Raw genomic sequence first — 20,424 nt, 5'->3', positions numbered from 1 at the left:
AAGGAATACACAGTTGGAAGTTTGGGCTAATTTTGTCATTATGGTTTGAGAAGTCAAGTTTCCTATTGAAGTGCAACTCATATATAATCCTCAGTTGTGTTTTAAATGTTCTCTTCAAAACCGAAGATTACTAGATGCAAAAGAGCTCATGATTCTCAACCAAAATTTTGAAAAAGTATGCATCATTCTGTTAGAGTCCAAGGAAATGATCAAGGATTACAAAAGCTTAAGCCTAGAGAAATAAGAAAGTTCATTTAATGTAGGAATTTGTAGACCTGGCTAAATTAGAATTTAGATTTAAAATATTTGTTTGTATTTTAATATTCTATAGGTTACTACAAAATTCTTTTTAAGTAGAAGATTTAATTTACAAATTCACAAATGAATCTGGCATTCTATTTGCCTAAAATATTCTTTCAAGTGAGGTATAATTAGAACTTAGTTAATAGTTAATTCCAACACTTCATGATAATATGAATAACCTAGACAAAGTTGCCAACAAAGTTACCCCTTTTTTGCCCCTGACACGAGCCTGTTTCAAATACTCATCACTGGTCACCTAGTCCTCAAACAACCATTTACAAAATATGCTTTTTCCCCATAGTCTTTTCATATTGGTCCTCTCCATCACCAAATTATTCTCCTTGTAAGCACACGGAGTGACGTGCTCAGACACAAATTATATCATTATTTACTCACTCTATTGATTGTTGGCCTTACATTTTTCATCTGTAAATGGATGTAACTTACCAGAAATATGGAAGAATATATTTGTTGACTTCTAGAGCAGGAAAAAGGAAAAGTGAAGAGTCCTCACGTTTTCCAAGTTAGCTTTCAAATAAGGAAAGAGTGAATTTCAGTTTGTTGGTATAAAGTTACAAATTGTTTCATGCAGAAATAAAAATAATTATTACCTCCTGGCCCTAAAGCCTGTGTCCTTTTAAGACAACTACAAGTAAGTAAGTGTTATTGTGTAAATTGTGTCATGTGTTCACAGATGTATTGAAGAACATAGTCTTAATATGTCATTGGAAAACATTGGTTATTGAATAGTATCTATATGAGAATGTTATTTGAACTAATCACCATAAGTTGAAAACTATATCTTAGTCCATCAAAATGTGGAAATAAATGATTTTATTTATTAAAAAACAATACCAACAAGCCAGGTGCTGCTGGCTCACACTGAAGTGTCCATCTTTCAGATGCCCCCTCTCAGACACCAAGGTCCATGATCAAAGAAAACAGCAAACAGTTGTCTATTGCAAGTTTGAGCTTGGTTTTCTGTGCACTCAGTAACCGGTGATATTAAGAGGCCCCGAGCTCAAAATTAGCACAGATTTTATAGTTTCAAACAAACAAGTGTAAGGGGTTTCCACACAAGCGAGTTCACAAGTTCAGGGGGTTTCCACACAAGCAAGTTCTCAAGTTCAGGGGTTTTAAGTTTTCCCTGATCACACTTCTCTTTTTCTGCTGGAACACCTGTGCAACTGTTCTCTTCCTTAAGGGTGAACAGGGTTGGTGGAAACCAGTGATTTCTCTGAGAACTATTTTTCTCTTTGTCAGCACAGCTCTTTTTGGGGGTTACTCTGAGGGCAGCACAGCTCAGGGGGATTGATCTTAAAATGGAGTTAGCTCTTCACACACCTGTAATCCTAGCTACTCAGGAAGCTGAGATCTGAGGATTATGGTTCAAATCCAGGCTGGGCAGGAAAGACCATGACAATCCTATCTCCAATCAACCACCAGAAAACAGGAAGTGACGCGAAAGCTCAAGTGGTTGAGCGCTCCCCTTCAGCTGAAGTGCTCAGGGAGAGCACCTAGGCCCAGAGCTCAAGCCCCATGGCAGACTGAAAAAATACCCAAAAAACAACAATAAAAAATACCACCAAGAAAAGTGAGTATACATTAGAGAGACTGCAGGAATAACATTAGGGTTTTTACTGTCTCTACCTGTTTATGTGATTGTATTTCTTGATCTTGAATCTCTCCTCTTGTTATTCTTATTGTGCCACATCTACTCCGGTGGAGTCTGCTTAGCATGGGAAACCTGCTTTCAGACCTGAGAATGGGGCTTCACAGAGACCTATCTCTGAGAATGGGACTTCACCGAAGTCTACCTCAGAGAATGGGGCTTCAAAGAGGCCTACCTCCTGAAAAGGCTGGCAAACCCCTGGGAAAGATGGGTTTCTGTCCCTGCTTTTCTTTTCTTCATTGTATAAGAGTGCCTATTAATCTTTTACTGTTTCTGCTGCTCATTGTACTTTCTCATGCTCAACGTTCCCTTATTCAAAGCTCTTTCTTAAGAGTGTTGATGACTCCAACATCTGATGAGTGTCTTAAAAATATGACTAACTCACCAGAGTTAAGTGCTACCCTGAAAGCCCCTCTTATGGAGGCTAGTAGAAAAGTCATAAGTAAATATAAAAGTATTGGGGATTTCACAACATCACTTCAGCAGAAGGAATTGTTTGTAAGAGATTTACAAGAAGCTGTAGGCCGGCTAGAACAGAAAGAATGTATGGCAATTGCTGGGAGAACTACTTAGGAGAAAGTACTTCCTATTACTCTCTTTTGTTTACTAAGAGACTTGCTAGATCTAAGCCTCCTTGGTGCTTACTATTAAAGAAGGAACAGGAAAGATCTTATGGGACAGTTAAGGCCTCTATAAAAAAAGGTAATGGTTAATTGGTGATAAACATCGAAACCCATTGTATTTCTTAAAAATAGAGATAAGCCGGAAACAAGTGCCTATCAGGTGACCAACTGGTGACTACCCAAGAATGAAGCCCTGCAACAAGATTGTGTAACCTTTTGCCCTTTCTCCTGGAGACTTTTGCCATAAAAGTTTTTTATCCTCTGCATTAAATCACACTCAGCATCCACTCCTCTTGTGTGTGAGTTGTCTGTTTGCCATCTCCCCACCTATTCCAGTTCCTCCACTAGGTGTCCACCGTTGTCCCGACAGAGCCGGTCCGCGGCATTATGGTATGTAATCCAATACCATTTATTACTATGATTTCACTGTGGGAATCTAGCTGCAAAGATGTCTGAAGTTTTTTCCTTTCAATCACAACATTGTCATTATGCTACACTCTGGTCATCATCATCTTCATCAAAATTATTATTAGCATCATATGTGCTAATTATTGAAAGTCTGTTTTGTATCTACGATTTTGTTATTCTTTGTCATTATATTAATAATTTTAATGTTACCACGGTGCATGCATCAATATTAAAATTTTGAATGAAGAAAAACAAAACTAAACCATATCAGATAGCTTGACTATGTGCTTATAACAAATTATGGAATGGATTTTTGAAGCATTGCAAATTCCTAACCAATATGAATTAACTTCCTCTCTCCCTGTCACTACATAGAAATATTTAAGAGTTTGAACAGAACTTTTTCAAGTGATATACTATAAATGTAACTACAATATCATATGCATATCTAAAATTTCCTTGAAAGTAATAAACTCTACTTTCTATTGAAATATTCATTATTTTATTCTAGGAAACTTTTAGAAAAATAGACTATATATCTTTGAAATCAAAAAAGTCAAAAATAGTAGCATAAAAGTCTGTCCTCTCTCTCTCTCTCTCTCTCTCTCTCTCTTTCTCTCTCTCTCTCTCTGTATATATATATATATATATATATATATATATATATATATAGTATAGAAAGATACATTTTTAGGGATTGTCATCAGAAATATATACATATATCAATCTAAATTTATGTGGAGAATGGTATACATTATAGTGAAACAAACATCTTAGAACATAATTACAATTTTTTCAAATTCATCAAACCAAGTGTCAGTAACTCACACTTATAATTCGAGCTATTCTGGGTGCTGATATCTTCGAATTGTGTTTGAAACTGGCGCAGACAGAAAAGTACTTGTTAGGTTCTTATCTCCAATTAATCACTAAAAACAGGAGTTAGCTCTGTGCCTCAAGTTGTAGAGTGCTTTCCTTGAGCATAAAAAGGGATAGGGACAACGCCCAGGCCTTGAAAACAACATCCACAACAACAAAATATATCACATTAATTTCACAAAAGCATCTTTTAACTGCTATGAACATTTCTTAGAAACATGAATACATGCCCTTGGAAAATCTTAGGTAAAAAGTATAGAATATTTACATCTATGTTAAAGAGATGACTGTTTAGATTAAGATATTTAGGTAATGATTAGGAATTAAGAATAATGATAGGTAGGTAAAATATTGGGACTGTGTGGATTATAATGTGACGGTGGGATGTCCTATTCTGGTCTGGTCTATTTGGGGTTCTAAAAGCTTCTTGTATCTGAATAGGCCTATCTTTTTGTATGTTTGGGAAGTTCTCTGCTAGGATCCTGTTAAACAAATTTCCTAGACCATTAACTTCTGTTTCTAGGTGTTCCTCTACACCCATTATCCTTAGATTATGCCTTCTGATGGTGTCTTCCAGGTGTTGGATAGATCTATCATATTTCTTGGACTTGTCTTGGATGGTTGTATGTTCTTTCTCTATAATATCTAGGCTGTCTTCAATCCCTGAGATTCGATCTTCTGCATGGTCTAACCTGTTGTCAAGACTCTCTACTTTGTTTTTTATCTCTTTTCCTTCTAATTGGTCAGCTTTGATGGCTTCAAGTTCTTTGTTGAAGCTCTGATTTAGATCTTGTATGAATTTCTTTACTTCCTTAATTTGGTGTTCAGTGTTTGTTCTCAAATCACTTAGTTCATTGGTTATGGTTTCTTTGGACTCCCATTCCTTCTGTTGGGTTCCATTCAGCATTCCCTTTGTGGAATCCCTGACTTCCTTCAGCTCTTTGTTAATGGATTCCATGAATGCCTTTAGTGATCTTTGTGTATTCTCTACCTGGTCTCTCAATTCCTGTATTACTCTTTGATTAGCTTCCTCCCGTTCATGGGATTCCTGTAGTTCTCTTTCCTCCCGTTTATGGGATTCCTGCAGTTCTCTTTGATTTTTCTCAGCCTGCTCATGCCATTCCTCCCTTTCTCTTTGAGTATTCTCAAGTTGTTCACTCAAATCCTGTATCAGTTTTTGAGTAGCTTCCTCACGCTTATGATATTCCTGTATAAGCTTTTGGGATGCCTCCTCTCTCTCCCTTTCACGCTCATTCAGAGTCCTTTGTAAGTTGTCAAACTTCTCATTTATCATGTTTGCCAGCAGTGTTTGTAGAGCTATTTGGGAAGTCTCCTCTGGATTATTCATTATCTGTTCTGACCCCTGATTATCAAGATTGGGAATTGAGATATCCGGATTTGCCATTTTTCTTGTGTTTTTCCAGCTTACTCTGCCCATTTGAGATGAAAATAGCACCAGTTTTGTGCAAGAACACTGTCTTAAAGCAACCATCAATCAAAGTTTGCATTTGTACAGTCAATTGTCTACAGATACTATCTAGTTCAGCAGATACATCTATTCAACATCAAATAACTATATGTTAATGGGCTTCGAACAGCAGAGAAGAATTTGGAAAACCAGAAATTATCAGGGTTAGGGATTGATGTGGGTAAAAAATAGGAATAGATTGGTGTGGGGAGGCACAGGGAGAGTTAACTATGTCCTAATCCCAATGCAGGAAATAGGTTGGGTAGGATGCAAGTAGAGAGAGAGAGAAAAAGAAGAAAGGGAAAGGGAAATGAAAGGAGACCAGAAAAAAATAGAAACGTAAAAATTAATATTATTATGGAAATTTGAGATACCACCTCACACCAGTTAGAATGGCAAAAATCAAGAACTCTAACAACAACAGATGCTGTAGGGGATGTGGACAGAGGGGAACCTTACTTCATTGTTGGTGGGAATGTAAACTTTTCAATCACTTTGGGAAGCAGTATGGAGGTTCCTCAAAAGACTCCACATAGAACTCTCCTATGACCCAGCAATCCCACTTTTGGGCATTTACCCAAATGTTTACAAACAAGACCACACTAAACTACCAGCACAACTATGTTTATTGCAGCATTATTTACCATAGCTAAGAGATGGAACCAACCCAGATGCCCCTCAGTAGATAAATGGATCAAGAAAATGTGGTATATATACACAATGGAATTCTATGCCTCCATCAGAAAGAATGACATTGCCCCATTTGTTTGGAAATGGAAAAACTTGGAAAAAATTATATTAAGTGAAGTAAGCCAGGCAAAAAGAAACATAGGTCCCATGGTTTCCCTTATTTGCAATATCTAGTATATGTATGAGTCAAGCGGAAAAGGTCAGATAATGTGATGTCAGGAAAATGAACCCTTAGATATGTATTTTAATGTTTTTTTCTTTCATGCATGTGTTTCTAACGCATTTATAAGATTATCTCTTTGTTGTTTGTATGTCCCTGCCCCACAGTATAACCCCTGCTTTCACTATATTTGATGTCAGTATAACTTGTGGAGGAGATGGGGAAAAACCAGTTGTTTAAGGATACAGGTGGACCTGTTGCAACAATGAGAAGTACAAGTTGTCATGTCCAAAATGAGCTTTACAACGTCGGTGCGGGAGGGAGGGGGAAGGGGGGAAAGGAGAAGGATTGGGATTGGGGGGGAGGGGGGAGGCTGGGAAGGGATGTGAAGGGTAAACCAAAGGAGGAGGCTGCAATGCTTGGTAAGAAATGTACGCATTATCCTGCCCATGTAATTGTAACCCCTCTGTACAGTATGTTCACAAATAAAATAAAATTAAATTAAAAAAAATATTGGGACTGGTCTTTTATTCTATTTTATGATATTATTAAAATGATATTTGTAGTGATTATATAAAATTAATCTTGCTTGGTATTTGAATTATAATAAGTGATAAAAAATTTTTAAATGATATCCAAAGCAAAGGAGTATCAATTCTTTTGTAATTTCAGAACAATTAAGAAAGTTCTTGCCAGGCTAGTTCACTCTAAGACTATATTTGTTTTCTTGTTCTAGTTTTTATATGTTTGTAGAAATTCCAAAAATTCAATGGATGATGGCATTCAGGAACAGCTTCATAGATACTAATATTGGAGCCCCTTAAGTGGAATTCTTTTACTTCATTTGTTATTTTCAGAAATAAACCAAGATGATTGTGTACTTTGTTTTTTTCCACTGCTTTTGGCTCTTATCTTGAGAATACTTTTTTTCCTAGCAAAGTAGAGAAAAGCAACTGGATTGAGCAAGTAACGTATGGCTTTCATAAAATTCAGATTCATAGAGTTGTGTCTTCTGTCATTTGCTAAAAGTTTCTTCCAGAAAAGGTTATCAGTTACTTATAAGTGATGCATAATTCCTAGGTATTCCAGTTATCACATAGATTTTTAATTGAGTTATCTCTGTATAAACTCAAAATAACAGAGAAAAAAACCCTCAAAATAAACAGAAATCACATCTTTGTTTTAAACGCTGTAGTCTACAGAGATTTTAAACAACACCAAAAATATCTCTTTAGGTATTCTGCATTTTGTGTGAAGAATTTTTAACAATAGTTTTTTTTTCTGACATGTAATTTTATTGTATACATTTCAGTGCTTTGGAAGTGAATTGTACCTTCATAGGTTTTCAAAGCCTAATTTTCACAAACTTGCATTTCTTCAAATAGATATCTATAAATTTTAGAACAGACATTAAAATAGATATAAAATTCTGTTACAGGAATTTGTCCAGCATGCATCCTCTATAGTGTGTCTTTTCAAAATTTGATTTTGGGGATTTTTTTCCAGGGTCTCATACTATTCACGTACACTGTCAATGAACTACAATTCCCTGTCCAAACACGTTTTTTTTTTTTATTTCTCTTTAATACATTCATCGAATTGTAGTGAATGGATCTTATACAATTCTTTTTGAACTCTAAGACTTGAAAACTTGCTTGCTAAAATGATTGCAGTATTATACAAATCGATCATTATGAGGAATTTATCAATTTTTCCACAAATGCATTACTATATTTTATGTCATTTTCTTATATTAGGGTCATACTATTGAGTTTTCTTTTTCTTTTTTCTTAGATACTAAAGCGGAACTTATATCATATGCTCCTCTTATTGACTATTAATTTACAAATGTTCTTTAAAGAAATATCCTAGTCAGGAAAAAAATTATATAGAATTAGAAGATATAAAAATACTTAACATTCAGAATCATTGTAGCATTTACATTGTAACATTAACAAATATATTCCCTCTATATGTTTGATATGCTTTCACTTCAGTTATAGTGTCCTTTGAATTATGAAAGGCTATCACTTGATATAATCCAGTATATTCTTGCTTTTCTTTAGCCACTAGTGCTTTCCATTTAGAAACCTTTACTGATACAATGTCATGAATTTTTACGTTTATGTCTTATAGGTTTTTACATTTCACATTTAGTTTGATAATCATTTTTTATTTTAAATTTTTGTATAAGGATTGAGATAGGTCACGCCTGTAATCCTAGCTACTCAGGAGTCTGAGATCTGAGGATCACGGTTTAAAGCCAGCCCAGGCAGGAAATTCCATGAGACTCTTATCTCTAATAAACCACTAAAAAGACAGAAGTGGTGCGGTGGTTCAAGTGGTGGGGTGCTCCCATTGAGCTGAAGAGCACACGGACAGCGCCTAAGCCCAGAGTTCAAGCCCCGTGAGTGACAAAAACAAAACAAAACAACAACAAAAAAAAGGATTGCGGTAGTAGTCTAAGATCATTCTTTAAATCTCGAGAGGCAGTACTGCCAATACACCCATTTAAGATATTATTTTTATTTCATAAAGTCATAGGATAGTTTTCAAAATCTATTGACCATAAAACTGAGAATTTATTTTTGACAAATCTGTTACATTCTTCTATGTGTCAGCTTTTTTAGTAGAACCATGTTGTCTTCACTACTAAACATGGTAATAAGATTCAAAGCTAGTATGAAGGCTGGAGCTAAACCATTTTACAAGATTGTTCTGACTGACCTGTATTCCTTGAATTTACATACAAGTTTATTGAGCAGGTGGACCAATATTCTACAGAGATATCTAGATGTTTGATAGTCACTCATATTTTGTACCTTGGAAAAACACAAGACCCAGATGTTATATATAGAAAAATGTATTTAGAGAGTAGTGGACACAACTAAAATTAATTCAGGAATGAGTTAAGATTTAGATAACACTGTAGCATAACAAAACTGAATGATAACAACTTGAGCTGTACAACAGAGGAGAGTGAGAGGGGAAAGAATGATGGACGACATAGGAGGTATATGTCATTGCTATGGTGTTTCAAACAACAAAAAGCGTTCAGATAAGAGAAGGAGAAAAATAAAGTGTCCTGAGACAAGTTTCTTTTTAATCCATCTAATAGTTTGGAATAAAAGTCAGTGAAAATGGGAAAAAATGAAATAGAAAATAAAGCATTGTATATACCTATTACAATGTAAAGAAATTGTAGTAGGAATATGATAATTAATTTCCAAAGAAATAAGAGAAAGAATAGTTAATCTCTAAAGGGAAAAAGAATGAAGAGAGAAAAGAAGAAAAGTAAAACCTTCATCAATAACAAACAGAAGAGATTGGAATTTGAAAGGCAGTGGAAATATTCTAAATAACAATAAAATTTGCTAGTGTGGATAGAATATGGATCACATGTTATCATATATAAGTTTGAAAAAGCATACTAGGAATGAAAGTTTGAAAGTCATTATTTAAAACACTATTTGGATTTTAACTAGACAGTATAGCTCAGTGGTAAACCATTGGCCTAGCATATGTGAAGCAATGGTGTCATCTCCCAAGCATTAAAAAGTACACACACACAAAAACCACATAAACACACACACACACACACACCACATACACACATTTGGAATATTGATATTATCGTATTAAATGGAGGAAATTATCACAAATAGTAAACTATGTTAATATATGAAATCATAATATTACTCATACTATTTAAAAGTTTAGTAGAAATAAAATAATCACAATATACTTGGATTTTAATAGATTAAGTAAATTGAAAATTAATAGAAGGCATGAGAACCTTTGCAAATAAGTTTGAAATAATAAATATTTTGAAACTTGTGTCCTTTTATTTTGACAAAAGATTGATGTTACTGGTGTTTTAACTCAAGATTTAGAATATGTTAGCAAGGTAGTGTATATAACGCTAGGGATGGCTATATCTATAATCGTTTCACTCTGAATAGTTTTATAATAAGGTCTCATAGTTTCCATGCCATAGCTAGAAAATGGATGCAACAGATTACCATGCTGAGCTCAAACTTTATTTTAAATTCAAGTGCAAATATTTCCAAAAAGTGATCAGGTAATGAAGCCTTTCTTAATAAACTATGTGCTTCTTGCAAAAACAATAAGTATTTGTTACCTGGACAAATATGTTTATAACTATAAGAAAATAAATGTATTTAAATTCACTAACCATATAAAAATTAAGAAAATAATTTTTAAATATCCACATGTTAAATATTTTAAAAGCATAATATATGTTTGTGAATAATTTACATGTGTAAAAATCATGCAAAATTAAATTAACTGATCCTACAACTCTGACAAAAGAATTAGCCTAAAGAAACAAAAGGAAACATTTAAGCTCAAAATTTGAAATTTATAAAATAAAATGAAATAGGGTCTGGGAAGGTAGCTCAGTGGTACAGCACTTACCTTGCATGCATGAAGCCCTGGGTTCAATTCCTCAGCACCACATAAGCAAAAAAAAAAAGATAGAAGTGGCGCTGTGGCTCAAGTGGTAGTGCTCTAGCCTTGAGCTGAAGAGCTCAGGGACAGGGCCCAGTCCCACAGATCAGGCCCCACAACCGGACTCCCCCCCCCCCCACAAAAAAAAAAGAAAAGAAAATGAAGTGTACTCTTTAGTTGACTTAAGTAAGTGTAAACGCTCTGTATATCAATTTTATAATAAAAAATGCATGAACAAAGAATGCAAAAGTACCCATTGATCAGTAGCAACAGCAAAAGTGTCAGTAGTTCTTGTTTTGAGTGTACACAAATATCCATGGAAGATATAACAATGTTCCTTCCCTAAGAAATGTAATCATTACCTCATTTACGTAACTGTAACCCCTGTGTACATTACCATTACAATAAAATTAAATTGAAATTAAAAATAAACCAAATAATATACCAATTAAGAATTCATACAAGCCCCACAACCCTCAAAAAATGTTAAAAGAATTCTTAGAAGCCACTGATTAAAAACTTTGTAAAAAACTGCCCTAAATACCCAAGGAATATACTTTGATGATACTATTTAAATACTTCAACTTCAGCAGAAAAGCAAAACGTTTAAAAACTGTTACAAAGTAAAGTAATAAATCAGAATATATTACTATTAATAATAATCATAAGATGAATTAATAATGGTAGTCAAATATGTAAGAAATGAGGCAATTTGCCATTCATTTGCACTTAACAAGTGAGAAAGAATTTTCTAGGTCTTTTTAAATTATCATAAGTTTAATGAAGAAATTATTCTGTCACATCATATGAGAATCAGATAAAGCTGATATTAGAACAAAGAACAGATTGTATTAAGTTGTGGGATGTTAATGTACATACTTATTTTTGTTGTTGGAAAATGTGGGGATTTCAACTTGGGGTATATTGTTCTTGCAGACCGGCGTCATATCAGTGTTTAATTTTAGGATAGGGGTTCCCTTTCCACAAGAACATTCTCCTGATCTGTCCTTTTAGCCTTCTCATCACCAGTGGCATCAGAGTTGCACACCAACTTCTCTAGCTTGCTACCTTGACTGGTCTGGATCCACAGTCCTTCCAATCTTAGTGTCTAGATAGTGCACCATGGTGGAAATTATCCAATTCACCCAGCTACAGATTGAGTAATAAGCCCACTAAACTTTTGGTTTGGGTTCTGTTCTCAAGCCTCCTAAGTAGTTAAGAGTACACATGGGATCCCCTGGTGACAAGCAGTAAGATAATTTTTTAAAGCAACTAGACATATATATGTCTTAGGCTTGTGAATACCTCAGGAAAAGAATAAAAGAGCAGTGAACCATAGAGGACAGGCAGACTTTAACTTGCTACTCAGAGGCTGAATAAGCTTAGCTAGCTACTCGTGAGTCTGAGATCTGAAGACCACTGTTCAAAGCCAGTCCCATCATGAAAATACAAGCCATTATCTAAAAAAAAAAAACTAAATGTAGCAGTTACTGAAGTGGTAGACCACTATCCTTGGGCACAGAAGCTGAGGAATAGTTCCCAGGCACTATCAAGCCTCAAGAATGATGAATGCATGCATGAGCACATGCACATGTGCGTGTGCATACTCGCACATGCATGCACACATACATAAACACAAATAAGTATTTCAATGTGAAGTTCTTTATTTTTTTACCTTGCTGTAATTTATTTCCCTGTATTAGTTCACAAATTAACAAAATCAGCTAAGGACCTATTTACATAAAATTCATCATGTTTCTCTAAAATCTACTCTCTTTTTGGAAGCCTGTTTTTATCTGACCCAAAAGTAAGTTATCCAGGAAGTCAATTCATCACTATTAAGTCTGTAGTATTAGATGATAGTTTAGGTTCCTCCTAGCAATATGATTTTGTCTAATCCTGCATCAAGCAATATATTTCTTTCCCTAGAAGAGAAACCTCTGTCAAACAATTAATAATAGCTTTTTCTCCTCTAGGCATTCATCTGTAGTTTTATTTTCTTCATATATTTCATGATCTGTCTGTGTATGCCACAGGCTGCCGTGAAAATAATAACATCCTTCTCAGTGCTTAGCATGTGTATACCATTCATAGATACCGAAATTGCTTTGGAATAAATAATGCTCACCTTGACTATCTTGAGAAAGAAGAATTTGTTTCTCAGCACTTTAGGTAAGAACTTGAGGGAAAGAAACAAAAGGAAAAGTGAAGAACAACTCAACATATATATTCAAATGAAACAAAACAACCCAAGAAAACACTAATTAATTCAGTACTCAAGAACCTGCAGGAAATGAAAGATTTAAAAAAAAATCAGCTCTGACAAGCTTATGAAATTCGTGACTACATGGGAGTGCACTGTTGTGAGGATAGTGGCTAAAGCCCAGACTGAACAGAAAGTTCTGTACACAATGCCATGCACCTGTTATTCTAAATTCCAGGAAGAATAACATCAAGTAAACTGAGGCTAAGATCATACACAAGTATGAAGTCAGTTTCTAGCTGAAAAATAATCAGGATAACTTAGGGCTGGGGGCATGACAAAGTGGTAAGAACACCCATTTAAGGGGCACAAAACACTCAATTCAAACTCTAATATTAGGGGTAATAAAGAAAAAAAACTATGATTTTAAATAATTGGAACAATTGTAACACTTATGTATTTGAGTGGAGAAAAATCCATGAGAGAGATAGAATGAACCTACGTTCCAATGCTTTCTACATTAGTGATAATGTTTAGTGGTACTTCAGAAAAAACAGAGTTACTTTGCAAATTAGCATGGATGTGCATTTGGGTGATGGAAATACTCTACACAGGTGTAAATTAAATAGATTTTTTTTGGGTAGATTGTAGTTCTTGAACTAAGAGCCTGGGTGATGTCCCTGAGCTTTTTCTCTCAAGGCTACACTCTAATACTTTGAACCACAGTTCCAATTCTGATTTTCTGTTGGTTGTTTGGAGACAAGAGGCTCATGGATTTTCCTGCCCAGGATGGCTTCAAACCATGATCGTCAGATCTCAGCCTCCTGAGTAACCAGGATTCCAGGCATGACCCGTAGATGTTTTTAATAATTTAGTAAATTGTATAGTTACAGAAGTTATAAATTATCATTGTAACCTGTGTAATATAAGTGTGTATGTATAGATTAATGCATAGATAGAAATATTTCAACATATTTTTGCATCTACAGTAGATTTACGAAATCATCCTTCATTATAAAATAAAATGGAAACAAAAGTTAATAAGGAGCAAAACAAAGGGAATTGTTACACATATCTTTTTGTTGAATACAATATTGATTGTGAGAATCAGTTTGGGAAAACCATCTCTACTTTAGCAAAATGGAAAATTGCTATTAATTCCAATCCATCTATTTGCCCATATTTTGCATCCTCACACATGAGTGTCAAAATCAAACCACACTTTTTGACTTTGTATTTAACTCACCTGTTATAATTTAGGCTATAGATGAAGTAATCAAATAAATATTAAAATAATAGTAAGCGAGGGTCTGAGTTAGAGCTGAAAAAGATTTTAAATATGATAATAGCTAATTAAGATGCATATTTCTTACTTTCACTCTGTTGTTATGTCTGTCATTCCCACATTAGGAAAGTACATAGAAGGTTCTCAGTAAATTATATGTACAATTATTAAAAATGTATTGAAAGAATATGGGCACAGTGTGGTTTTAGCTTATTGAGACCTATATGGGGTAGTGTGTTTTTGAGGACTTGCAAAACGTTGTGATGGAGATGATGGGAAGGATGTGCTTATTCTGGAAAACAGGTTAGGGGATTGCTCCCAGAAAGATAGTGATGAATTCTTCCAAATGGATACAGTAAAACACTTTCAAAACCATGTTCACTATTGCACTATTCACCATAGCCAAGTTATGGAAACAGCCCAGATGCCCTTTGGCGGAGTGATGGTTGGCAAAACTGTGTCATATATACATAAGTGTATTGTACCTATCCATTATGAAGACTGTTACATTATTTGCAATGAAACGGATAGATCTAAAAATATGTTAAGTAAACTAAGTCAGAGCCAGACACACAAAGGACCCATGTTCTGTCTCATATTTGGAAGCTAAAACTTTATACAAGTTTTCACAGCAATATTAACCAAATCATGCTATTTGCAGAGGAGTATTTAAATGATGTCATATTTTTTATAAAATTGAACTTTTAATCCAACAAAATTAATACCAGGGAACTATAACTTGGAAGATGTGAGGGGAAGTCAAAGGAAGGAATAAAGAGAGTTATGGAGGAAGAAAGTGAAGACATAACATTCAATGCAGATAATATGAAACTAGAAAAAATTAAAGTGTGATGAGGTTTTGAAGGGTAGAGAAAAGTTATATAAAGATCTATTATACATAAAAACATGATTTATTGAATGAAAATTCCCTTGTACAACTAGTTAAGATAATAAAAATATAATTTAAAACAATAGAGACATCTGATCTTAAACTGTGTTCTCTTAAGCCATGAAACAATATAATAGTTTCCTCCTCAGAAATTTTCTTTGCAGGTATTTTCCTTATAGTGACAGAAAAATGATCAATGCAATGAATATCAATATATCACATTGCACATCATAAAGAGACAATATAAAATCAGAGTAAAAATGTTAGATTTCATCACATGATAAAATAACAGGTAGAATTTGCCAAATGCTAATTGATTGTTTTTCCAATACTTTCCCTATGGTATCTAATTTAATCCTCACAATAATTGCATAAAGGGGAACTACTTACATTTTTAATTCTCAGATGATGATATTGAAGTCTTCAGAGTTGTAATTACTAGTACAACATTACACACATGGTAAATGTTAGCCTGAGGTCCATCTCCAAATGTATCAATTAACCTCATTCTAATTTATGACTAAAATACCAGCCCTTTGTCTACAAATTCTAGGAAAAATTCCCAGAATTATTGTGTACACTCATAATATTTCACTTTATCTTTGTTAGAAAATAGGTAACTGTAATATGAAAACTCAAAGTTCATAATCAATACATACCTCCCTGCTGAAAGGAACTGCTGAAGTATAACATTCTTGATTTCTAGGTCAAAATAGCAGAAATCATATTCTATCCCTTTACTCAACACTGCCTGGGGACCCTATCTCTGTTTAACACTGTCTTACTGAAAGAATGTCCTCCCCAATTCCTCATGGAAACAGACTGCAGGTCTTATACACCAATCATTTCCACAGTGTAGCTCACCTAGGTTGTTTACTATTAGAAGTTTTTTGACTGCTTTTTATACCCAACATTTTGAGAGAAAGGTACTACTTTAAAATGCTATTAAAGCAAGACTGATATAAAAATCACCTTTGACCCCAGATAAATATTTTACCTTTCATGTACCCAAAAATGCAGACTGACCTATCATTAATGTTAGGAATGAGAGGATAAAAATCATAGACAACAAGACCTAAGCATGAATTAAAGCCTTTCCAACTTCTGAATACAATTGGTTTAAAAAGACATAAAGGGCTGGATGGTGTCTCAGTGGTAGAGCGCTTGCCATGCATGCATGAGGCACTGGGTTTGATTCCTCAGCACCACATAAGCAGAAAGAAAAATGCTGGAAGTGACGCTGTGGCTCAAGTGGAAGAGTGCTAGCCTTGAGCTGAAGAGCTGAGGGACAGTGACCAGGCCCAGAGTTCAGGCCCCACTACCAGACTCCATTCCCTAAAAAAGGCATCAATACTACTACATTTTTTCAAAATTTCTTTTTTTTAAATATTTATTTATTTATTCATTGTATTTTCCCAGGAAAAGAAAGGGAAGGGAATAGTCAGTATGTGTTAAAAAAAAATGATTAGAAAGGGGTAAAGGAAGTACTCGGGTACAGCACAAATCAATCATGAAATAAAACACCCCAGGACTGGTATCATAAAAGCCCAAGGGAGCTTTAGTCTGCAGGGATCAGAGAAAGGACAGACAGGTACACACTTTCCCACCCTCCTCCCCATAAATTCAAGATTTCTCACCAAGCTTTGGTTTCTAGCAGTAAACATGGCGTTACATTCGTCCGTCTCCCATTAAACAATCTTGTGGCCACTTTGACATGACTTTTCTTGCACCTGTGTACAAGTTCCTGAGTGACTTGAACACACATTAATATTCCCTTTCCTGGTCTCCTGACCCCACTTTCTACATGGAAAGCCACAATTGATTTCCTCTAGTATTACAGAACAAACAGGTTTGGTCACAAATGTCATATTTGATGAAAATTACGTTTAAAAAACATGGACTCAGGGCTGGGAAGGTGGCTCAGTGGTAGAGCGCTTTCCTTGCATGCCTGAGGCCCTTGGTTCGATTCCTCAGCACCACATAAGCAAAAAGAAATAACCCGGAAGTGGCACTGTGACTCAAGTGGTCGAGCGCTAGCCTTGAGCTGAAGAGCTGAGGGACAGCGCCCAAGCCCAGAGTTCAGGCCCCACGACCGGACCCCCCAAAAAAAAAAAAAACATGGACTCCGGTTGGGAACAAGGTGTGTGTGTGGGGTGTGGAGAGGTTGGAGCCCTAGCGTCTTCAGAATCTTTGTATAAGTCACGTAAACGATGAAGAGACATTCCAAGAGTCATCTGTGTATGGGCATGTAGCTTTTCTTTTGAGGGAGAAAAGGGTAAAGGATAGGGACTTATTATTATTATTTTTACCAACGAAGATCTAGTCCAAAATGGGAAATAGGGGAAGTGAGGGAACAAAAGAAAAACTAGTTCAAGATCCTCACTTTAGAAGGTCCCCCAACTTAGCTTCAGATCCTTTTGTCTAGTGCATAACCTTCTGTCAAAGATGGTTTGGCTATTTTTCTCAATTCTAAAAGAAGTTTGTAAACAATAAAACCTCAAAAAGAACATGGAGAAAAGACCCACACATTATTATTTACACAAACTAGGCCACCTAGCAAATGACCAACTCAGAAACTCAGTAAAGTCCTACAGAGCCTAGACAAATACAATTAACTAGAGGGGGGCAGCATTTGTGAGGAGACAAGAAACTAGGATCAGACACACATCACCCAATGCATTCTATTGCATTTGTCCTGTTTCAACACAGTAAGGTAGGTTTGCGGTGATCTCACAGCATGTAAACAAAACTCCCTTTTTCTCCTTTAGCTAACACAACACTATGAACAATTCTGCAGCAGGGCAGGACACGGCTCCAGAGAGAGGCCTTCACTTATGGATTTCCCTGGAAGCTGAGACTGAGGATTTTGGTCCTTGCTTTTTATAGAGCCATCCCTGCGTGGCTAGTACAAGGTGGACACAAATCTGTGGTCTTAAAATCCAAACATATCAATTCCCATTCCTTAGAGGAAAAAAAAATACATATACAGTTACTTGCACAGTAATCCCAGGCTAACCTAGTAAAGGATAGATGTGGTATATGGAAAGAAAACAAGTTCCAGAGCCATAGGATTAGACAATCATTACTAACCTTGGCTTCCTCTTTGGGCCTCTTCTACCTTGTCTGCACCACCATTTCCTGTTTAGACTAATTTCCATTCTTCCAGCAGAAGGAGAACAAGTCATGGGCCAACCCAATTAAAAACCTAGTCTCCCATGAAACATTTCCAAGGGTTGAGGGGGTTTCAAGAGGACCCTATGGCAGAAAAGCCAGCTCTAATTGGCAAAAATGAATTAGTTCAATAGGCTATGCACTCCAAATGGTTGCTCTCCATGGTGATAAAAACAACAAACTCTTCCTGCTGTGCCGACCTGGATCTGTTGCCCACTTATCCCTGAGATTGCTAATGTACCTGAGAACACAGTGCAGGAAGAAGGGTCTTAAGATTAAAATATATAAAAATACAAAACCAGAATATTTATAATAAGAAAAAAATTTTAAATGCACAAGATACGTCATTCGCACAGATAGTGCAGTTTGGCATCCTGGAGAAAGCGGGGACCCAAGGTGCAGTTATCCAAGGGAAAAAATAAATTACAATCACATTGGCCCAGAATGGGGGCGGGGGCAGGGGTGGGGAGAAGCACAGAGCAGCAGGTTTGCAGGCATTCCCTAGTAACCCATGTTGCCTGTCATCACAACCCAATGCCTGGACCAGCTCTCCCAGCACTACGGCTAAAGATAGGGTGATGAGGAAACAAGATGTGGAGGAGAGGAGGTGGTGGAGAGACAAAAAGCAAAACAAAACAAAACAACCGTGCCTTGCTCCTGACAGGCCCTCCTACCCGAGGAACTACACCTTGGGGATTTGGGCCCATGGATCTGCTGGTCTGATGCTTATTTGTTTCACACCCTGGCAAGAGAAATAGGACACATCCTTCTTTAAAGGAACAACTTGCCAATCTGGGTCATTTTTAGAAGCTGGAGGCTGGGGGGGGGGGGGCGGGAGGGAAGGGAAGCATGTAGGGCAGGTGAAGGTTATCATATAAAGTATGCAGGTTTCAAAATGGTTCCCCCAAAGCCCCTCACTTGAATTGGGATGGGATTCCTATGCATCACCCCTTCCCCTCATCAAAAGAGAAGATGGGGTGATGCTGGGACATCCCAGGCTGAGACATATGGCAGTGCCAGCTACTCTCCAACCCATCCCATATCCCCACTTTCTCCACTTTGCCGATTGATGCCTGCTCCTTGAAACTTCCTGTTGGCAAGAGTAGCCCCCCTGATTCTGGTGGCTCAATTTTGGGCCTCGGGGAGCAGGGCAGGTCTGTGATCTCTTCTTCTTATGCTTCCCTAAAGTAGGCAGGCTTTCACTGGGAACTGGGAACCTGCTGAGCCTTCAGTGGACAGGAGGCCACCATGTGGTTGATGCTTTGGCAGAAGTGGCACTTCTTGGGCTGTGGTGGCAGCTTGCATTCCTTGGCATGATGGTCTAGACCACCACAGTTGTAGCACCTGTCTCCTTCTGCATGTTTTTCAACTTTGGCCGCCTCTCACTCCCAAAGAGAACACCCCACTGGGCCCAGTGAATCCAATGGATTCTAGGCCTTTGGCAGACTTCTTAAAGGTAAACTCCACAGCCTCTCCCACCCTCAGGCTCCAGAAGCCCTCCATGTGCAGCTTACACTGGTGCACAAAGACGTCCACCAGGGGGTCCAGCGTGACCATGGTGCGGGCGGACATGGATAGGAAGCTGAACCCCATGATCACGTTGAACCACTTAAAGATGCCGGCCCTGTGCAGCAGCTGTGGCTCCTCGGCCACCTGAGCCGCATCCGCCGGCGCTTACTCCGGCACCTTCTCCACCGCCTTGGCACAGCCACCTGCAAACTGCTAGTTGGACACCAAGCCCATGGTCATTGGCTGAGCCCTGGGTCCCGGGCCCCTGGTCGGGCTGCTGCTGGCCCCTGAGAAGTCCGGAGGCAAAGGTGAGGTGCGGAGAAGAGGCGGCTACATCTTTTTTTTTTTTTAAATTTATTTTACTTTATTTGTGAAAATACTGTACAGAGGGGTTACAATTACATGGGCAGGATAATGCATACATTTCTTACCAAGAATTGCAGCCTCCTCCTTTGTTTACCCTTCACATCCCTTCCCAGTCTCCCCCTCCTCCCCAGTCCCAATCCTTCTCCCGCCCCCCCCCCCCTCCTCGCCACCGACGTTGTAAAGCTCGTTTTGGACATAACAACTTGTACTTCTCATTGTTACAACAGGTCCACCTGTATCCTTAAACGACTTGTTTTTCCCCATCTCCTCCACAAGTTATACTGACATCAAATATAGTGAAAGCAGGGGTTATACTGTGGGGGAGGGA

General features: G+C 36.9%; 1 pseudogene; it reads right to left on the bottom strand.

Annotated features, from left to right (window-relative positions):
* Nucleotides 1-19,346: 19,346 nt before the first annotated feature.
* On the bottom strand, nucleotides 19,347-19,964 carry LOC122124793 (annotated as a pseudogene).
* Nucleotides 19,965-20,424: the final 460 nt, after the last annotated feature.

The sequence above is a fragment of the Dipodomys spectabilis genome, unplaced genomic scaffold, assembly GCF_019054845.1.
Source record: "Dipodomys spectabilis isolate Male_0828 unplaced genomic scaffold, ASM1905484v1 ptg000247l, whole genome shotgun sequence".
Lineage (NCBI taxonomy): Eukaryota > Metazoa > Chordata > Mammalia > Rodentia > Heteromyidae > Dipodomys > Dipodomys spectabilis.
The sequence above is the reverse complement of the archived record's forward strand: the minus strand, read 5'-3'. Positions and strand labels throughout refer to the sequence as shown.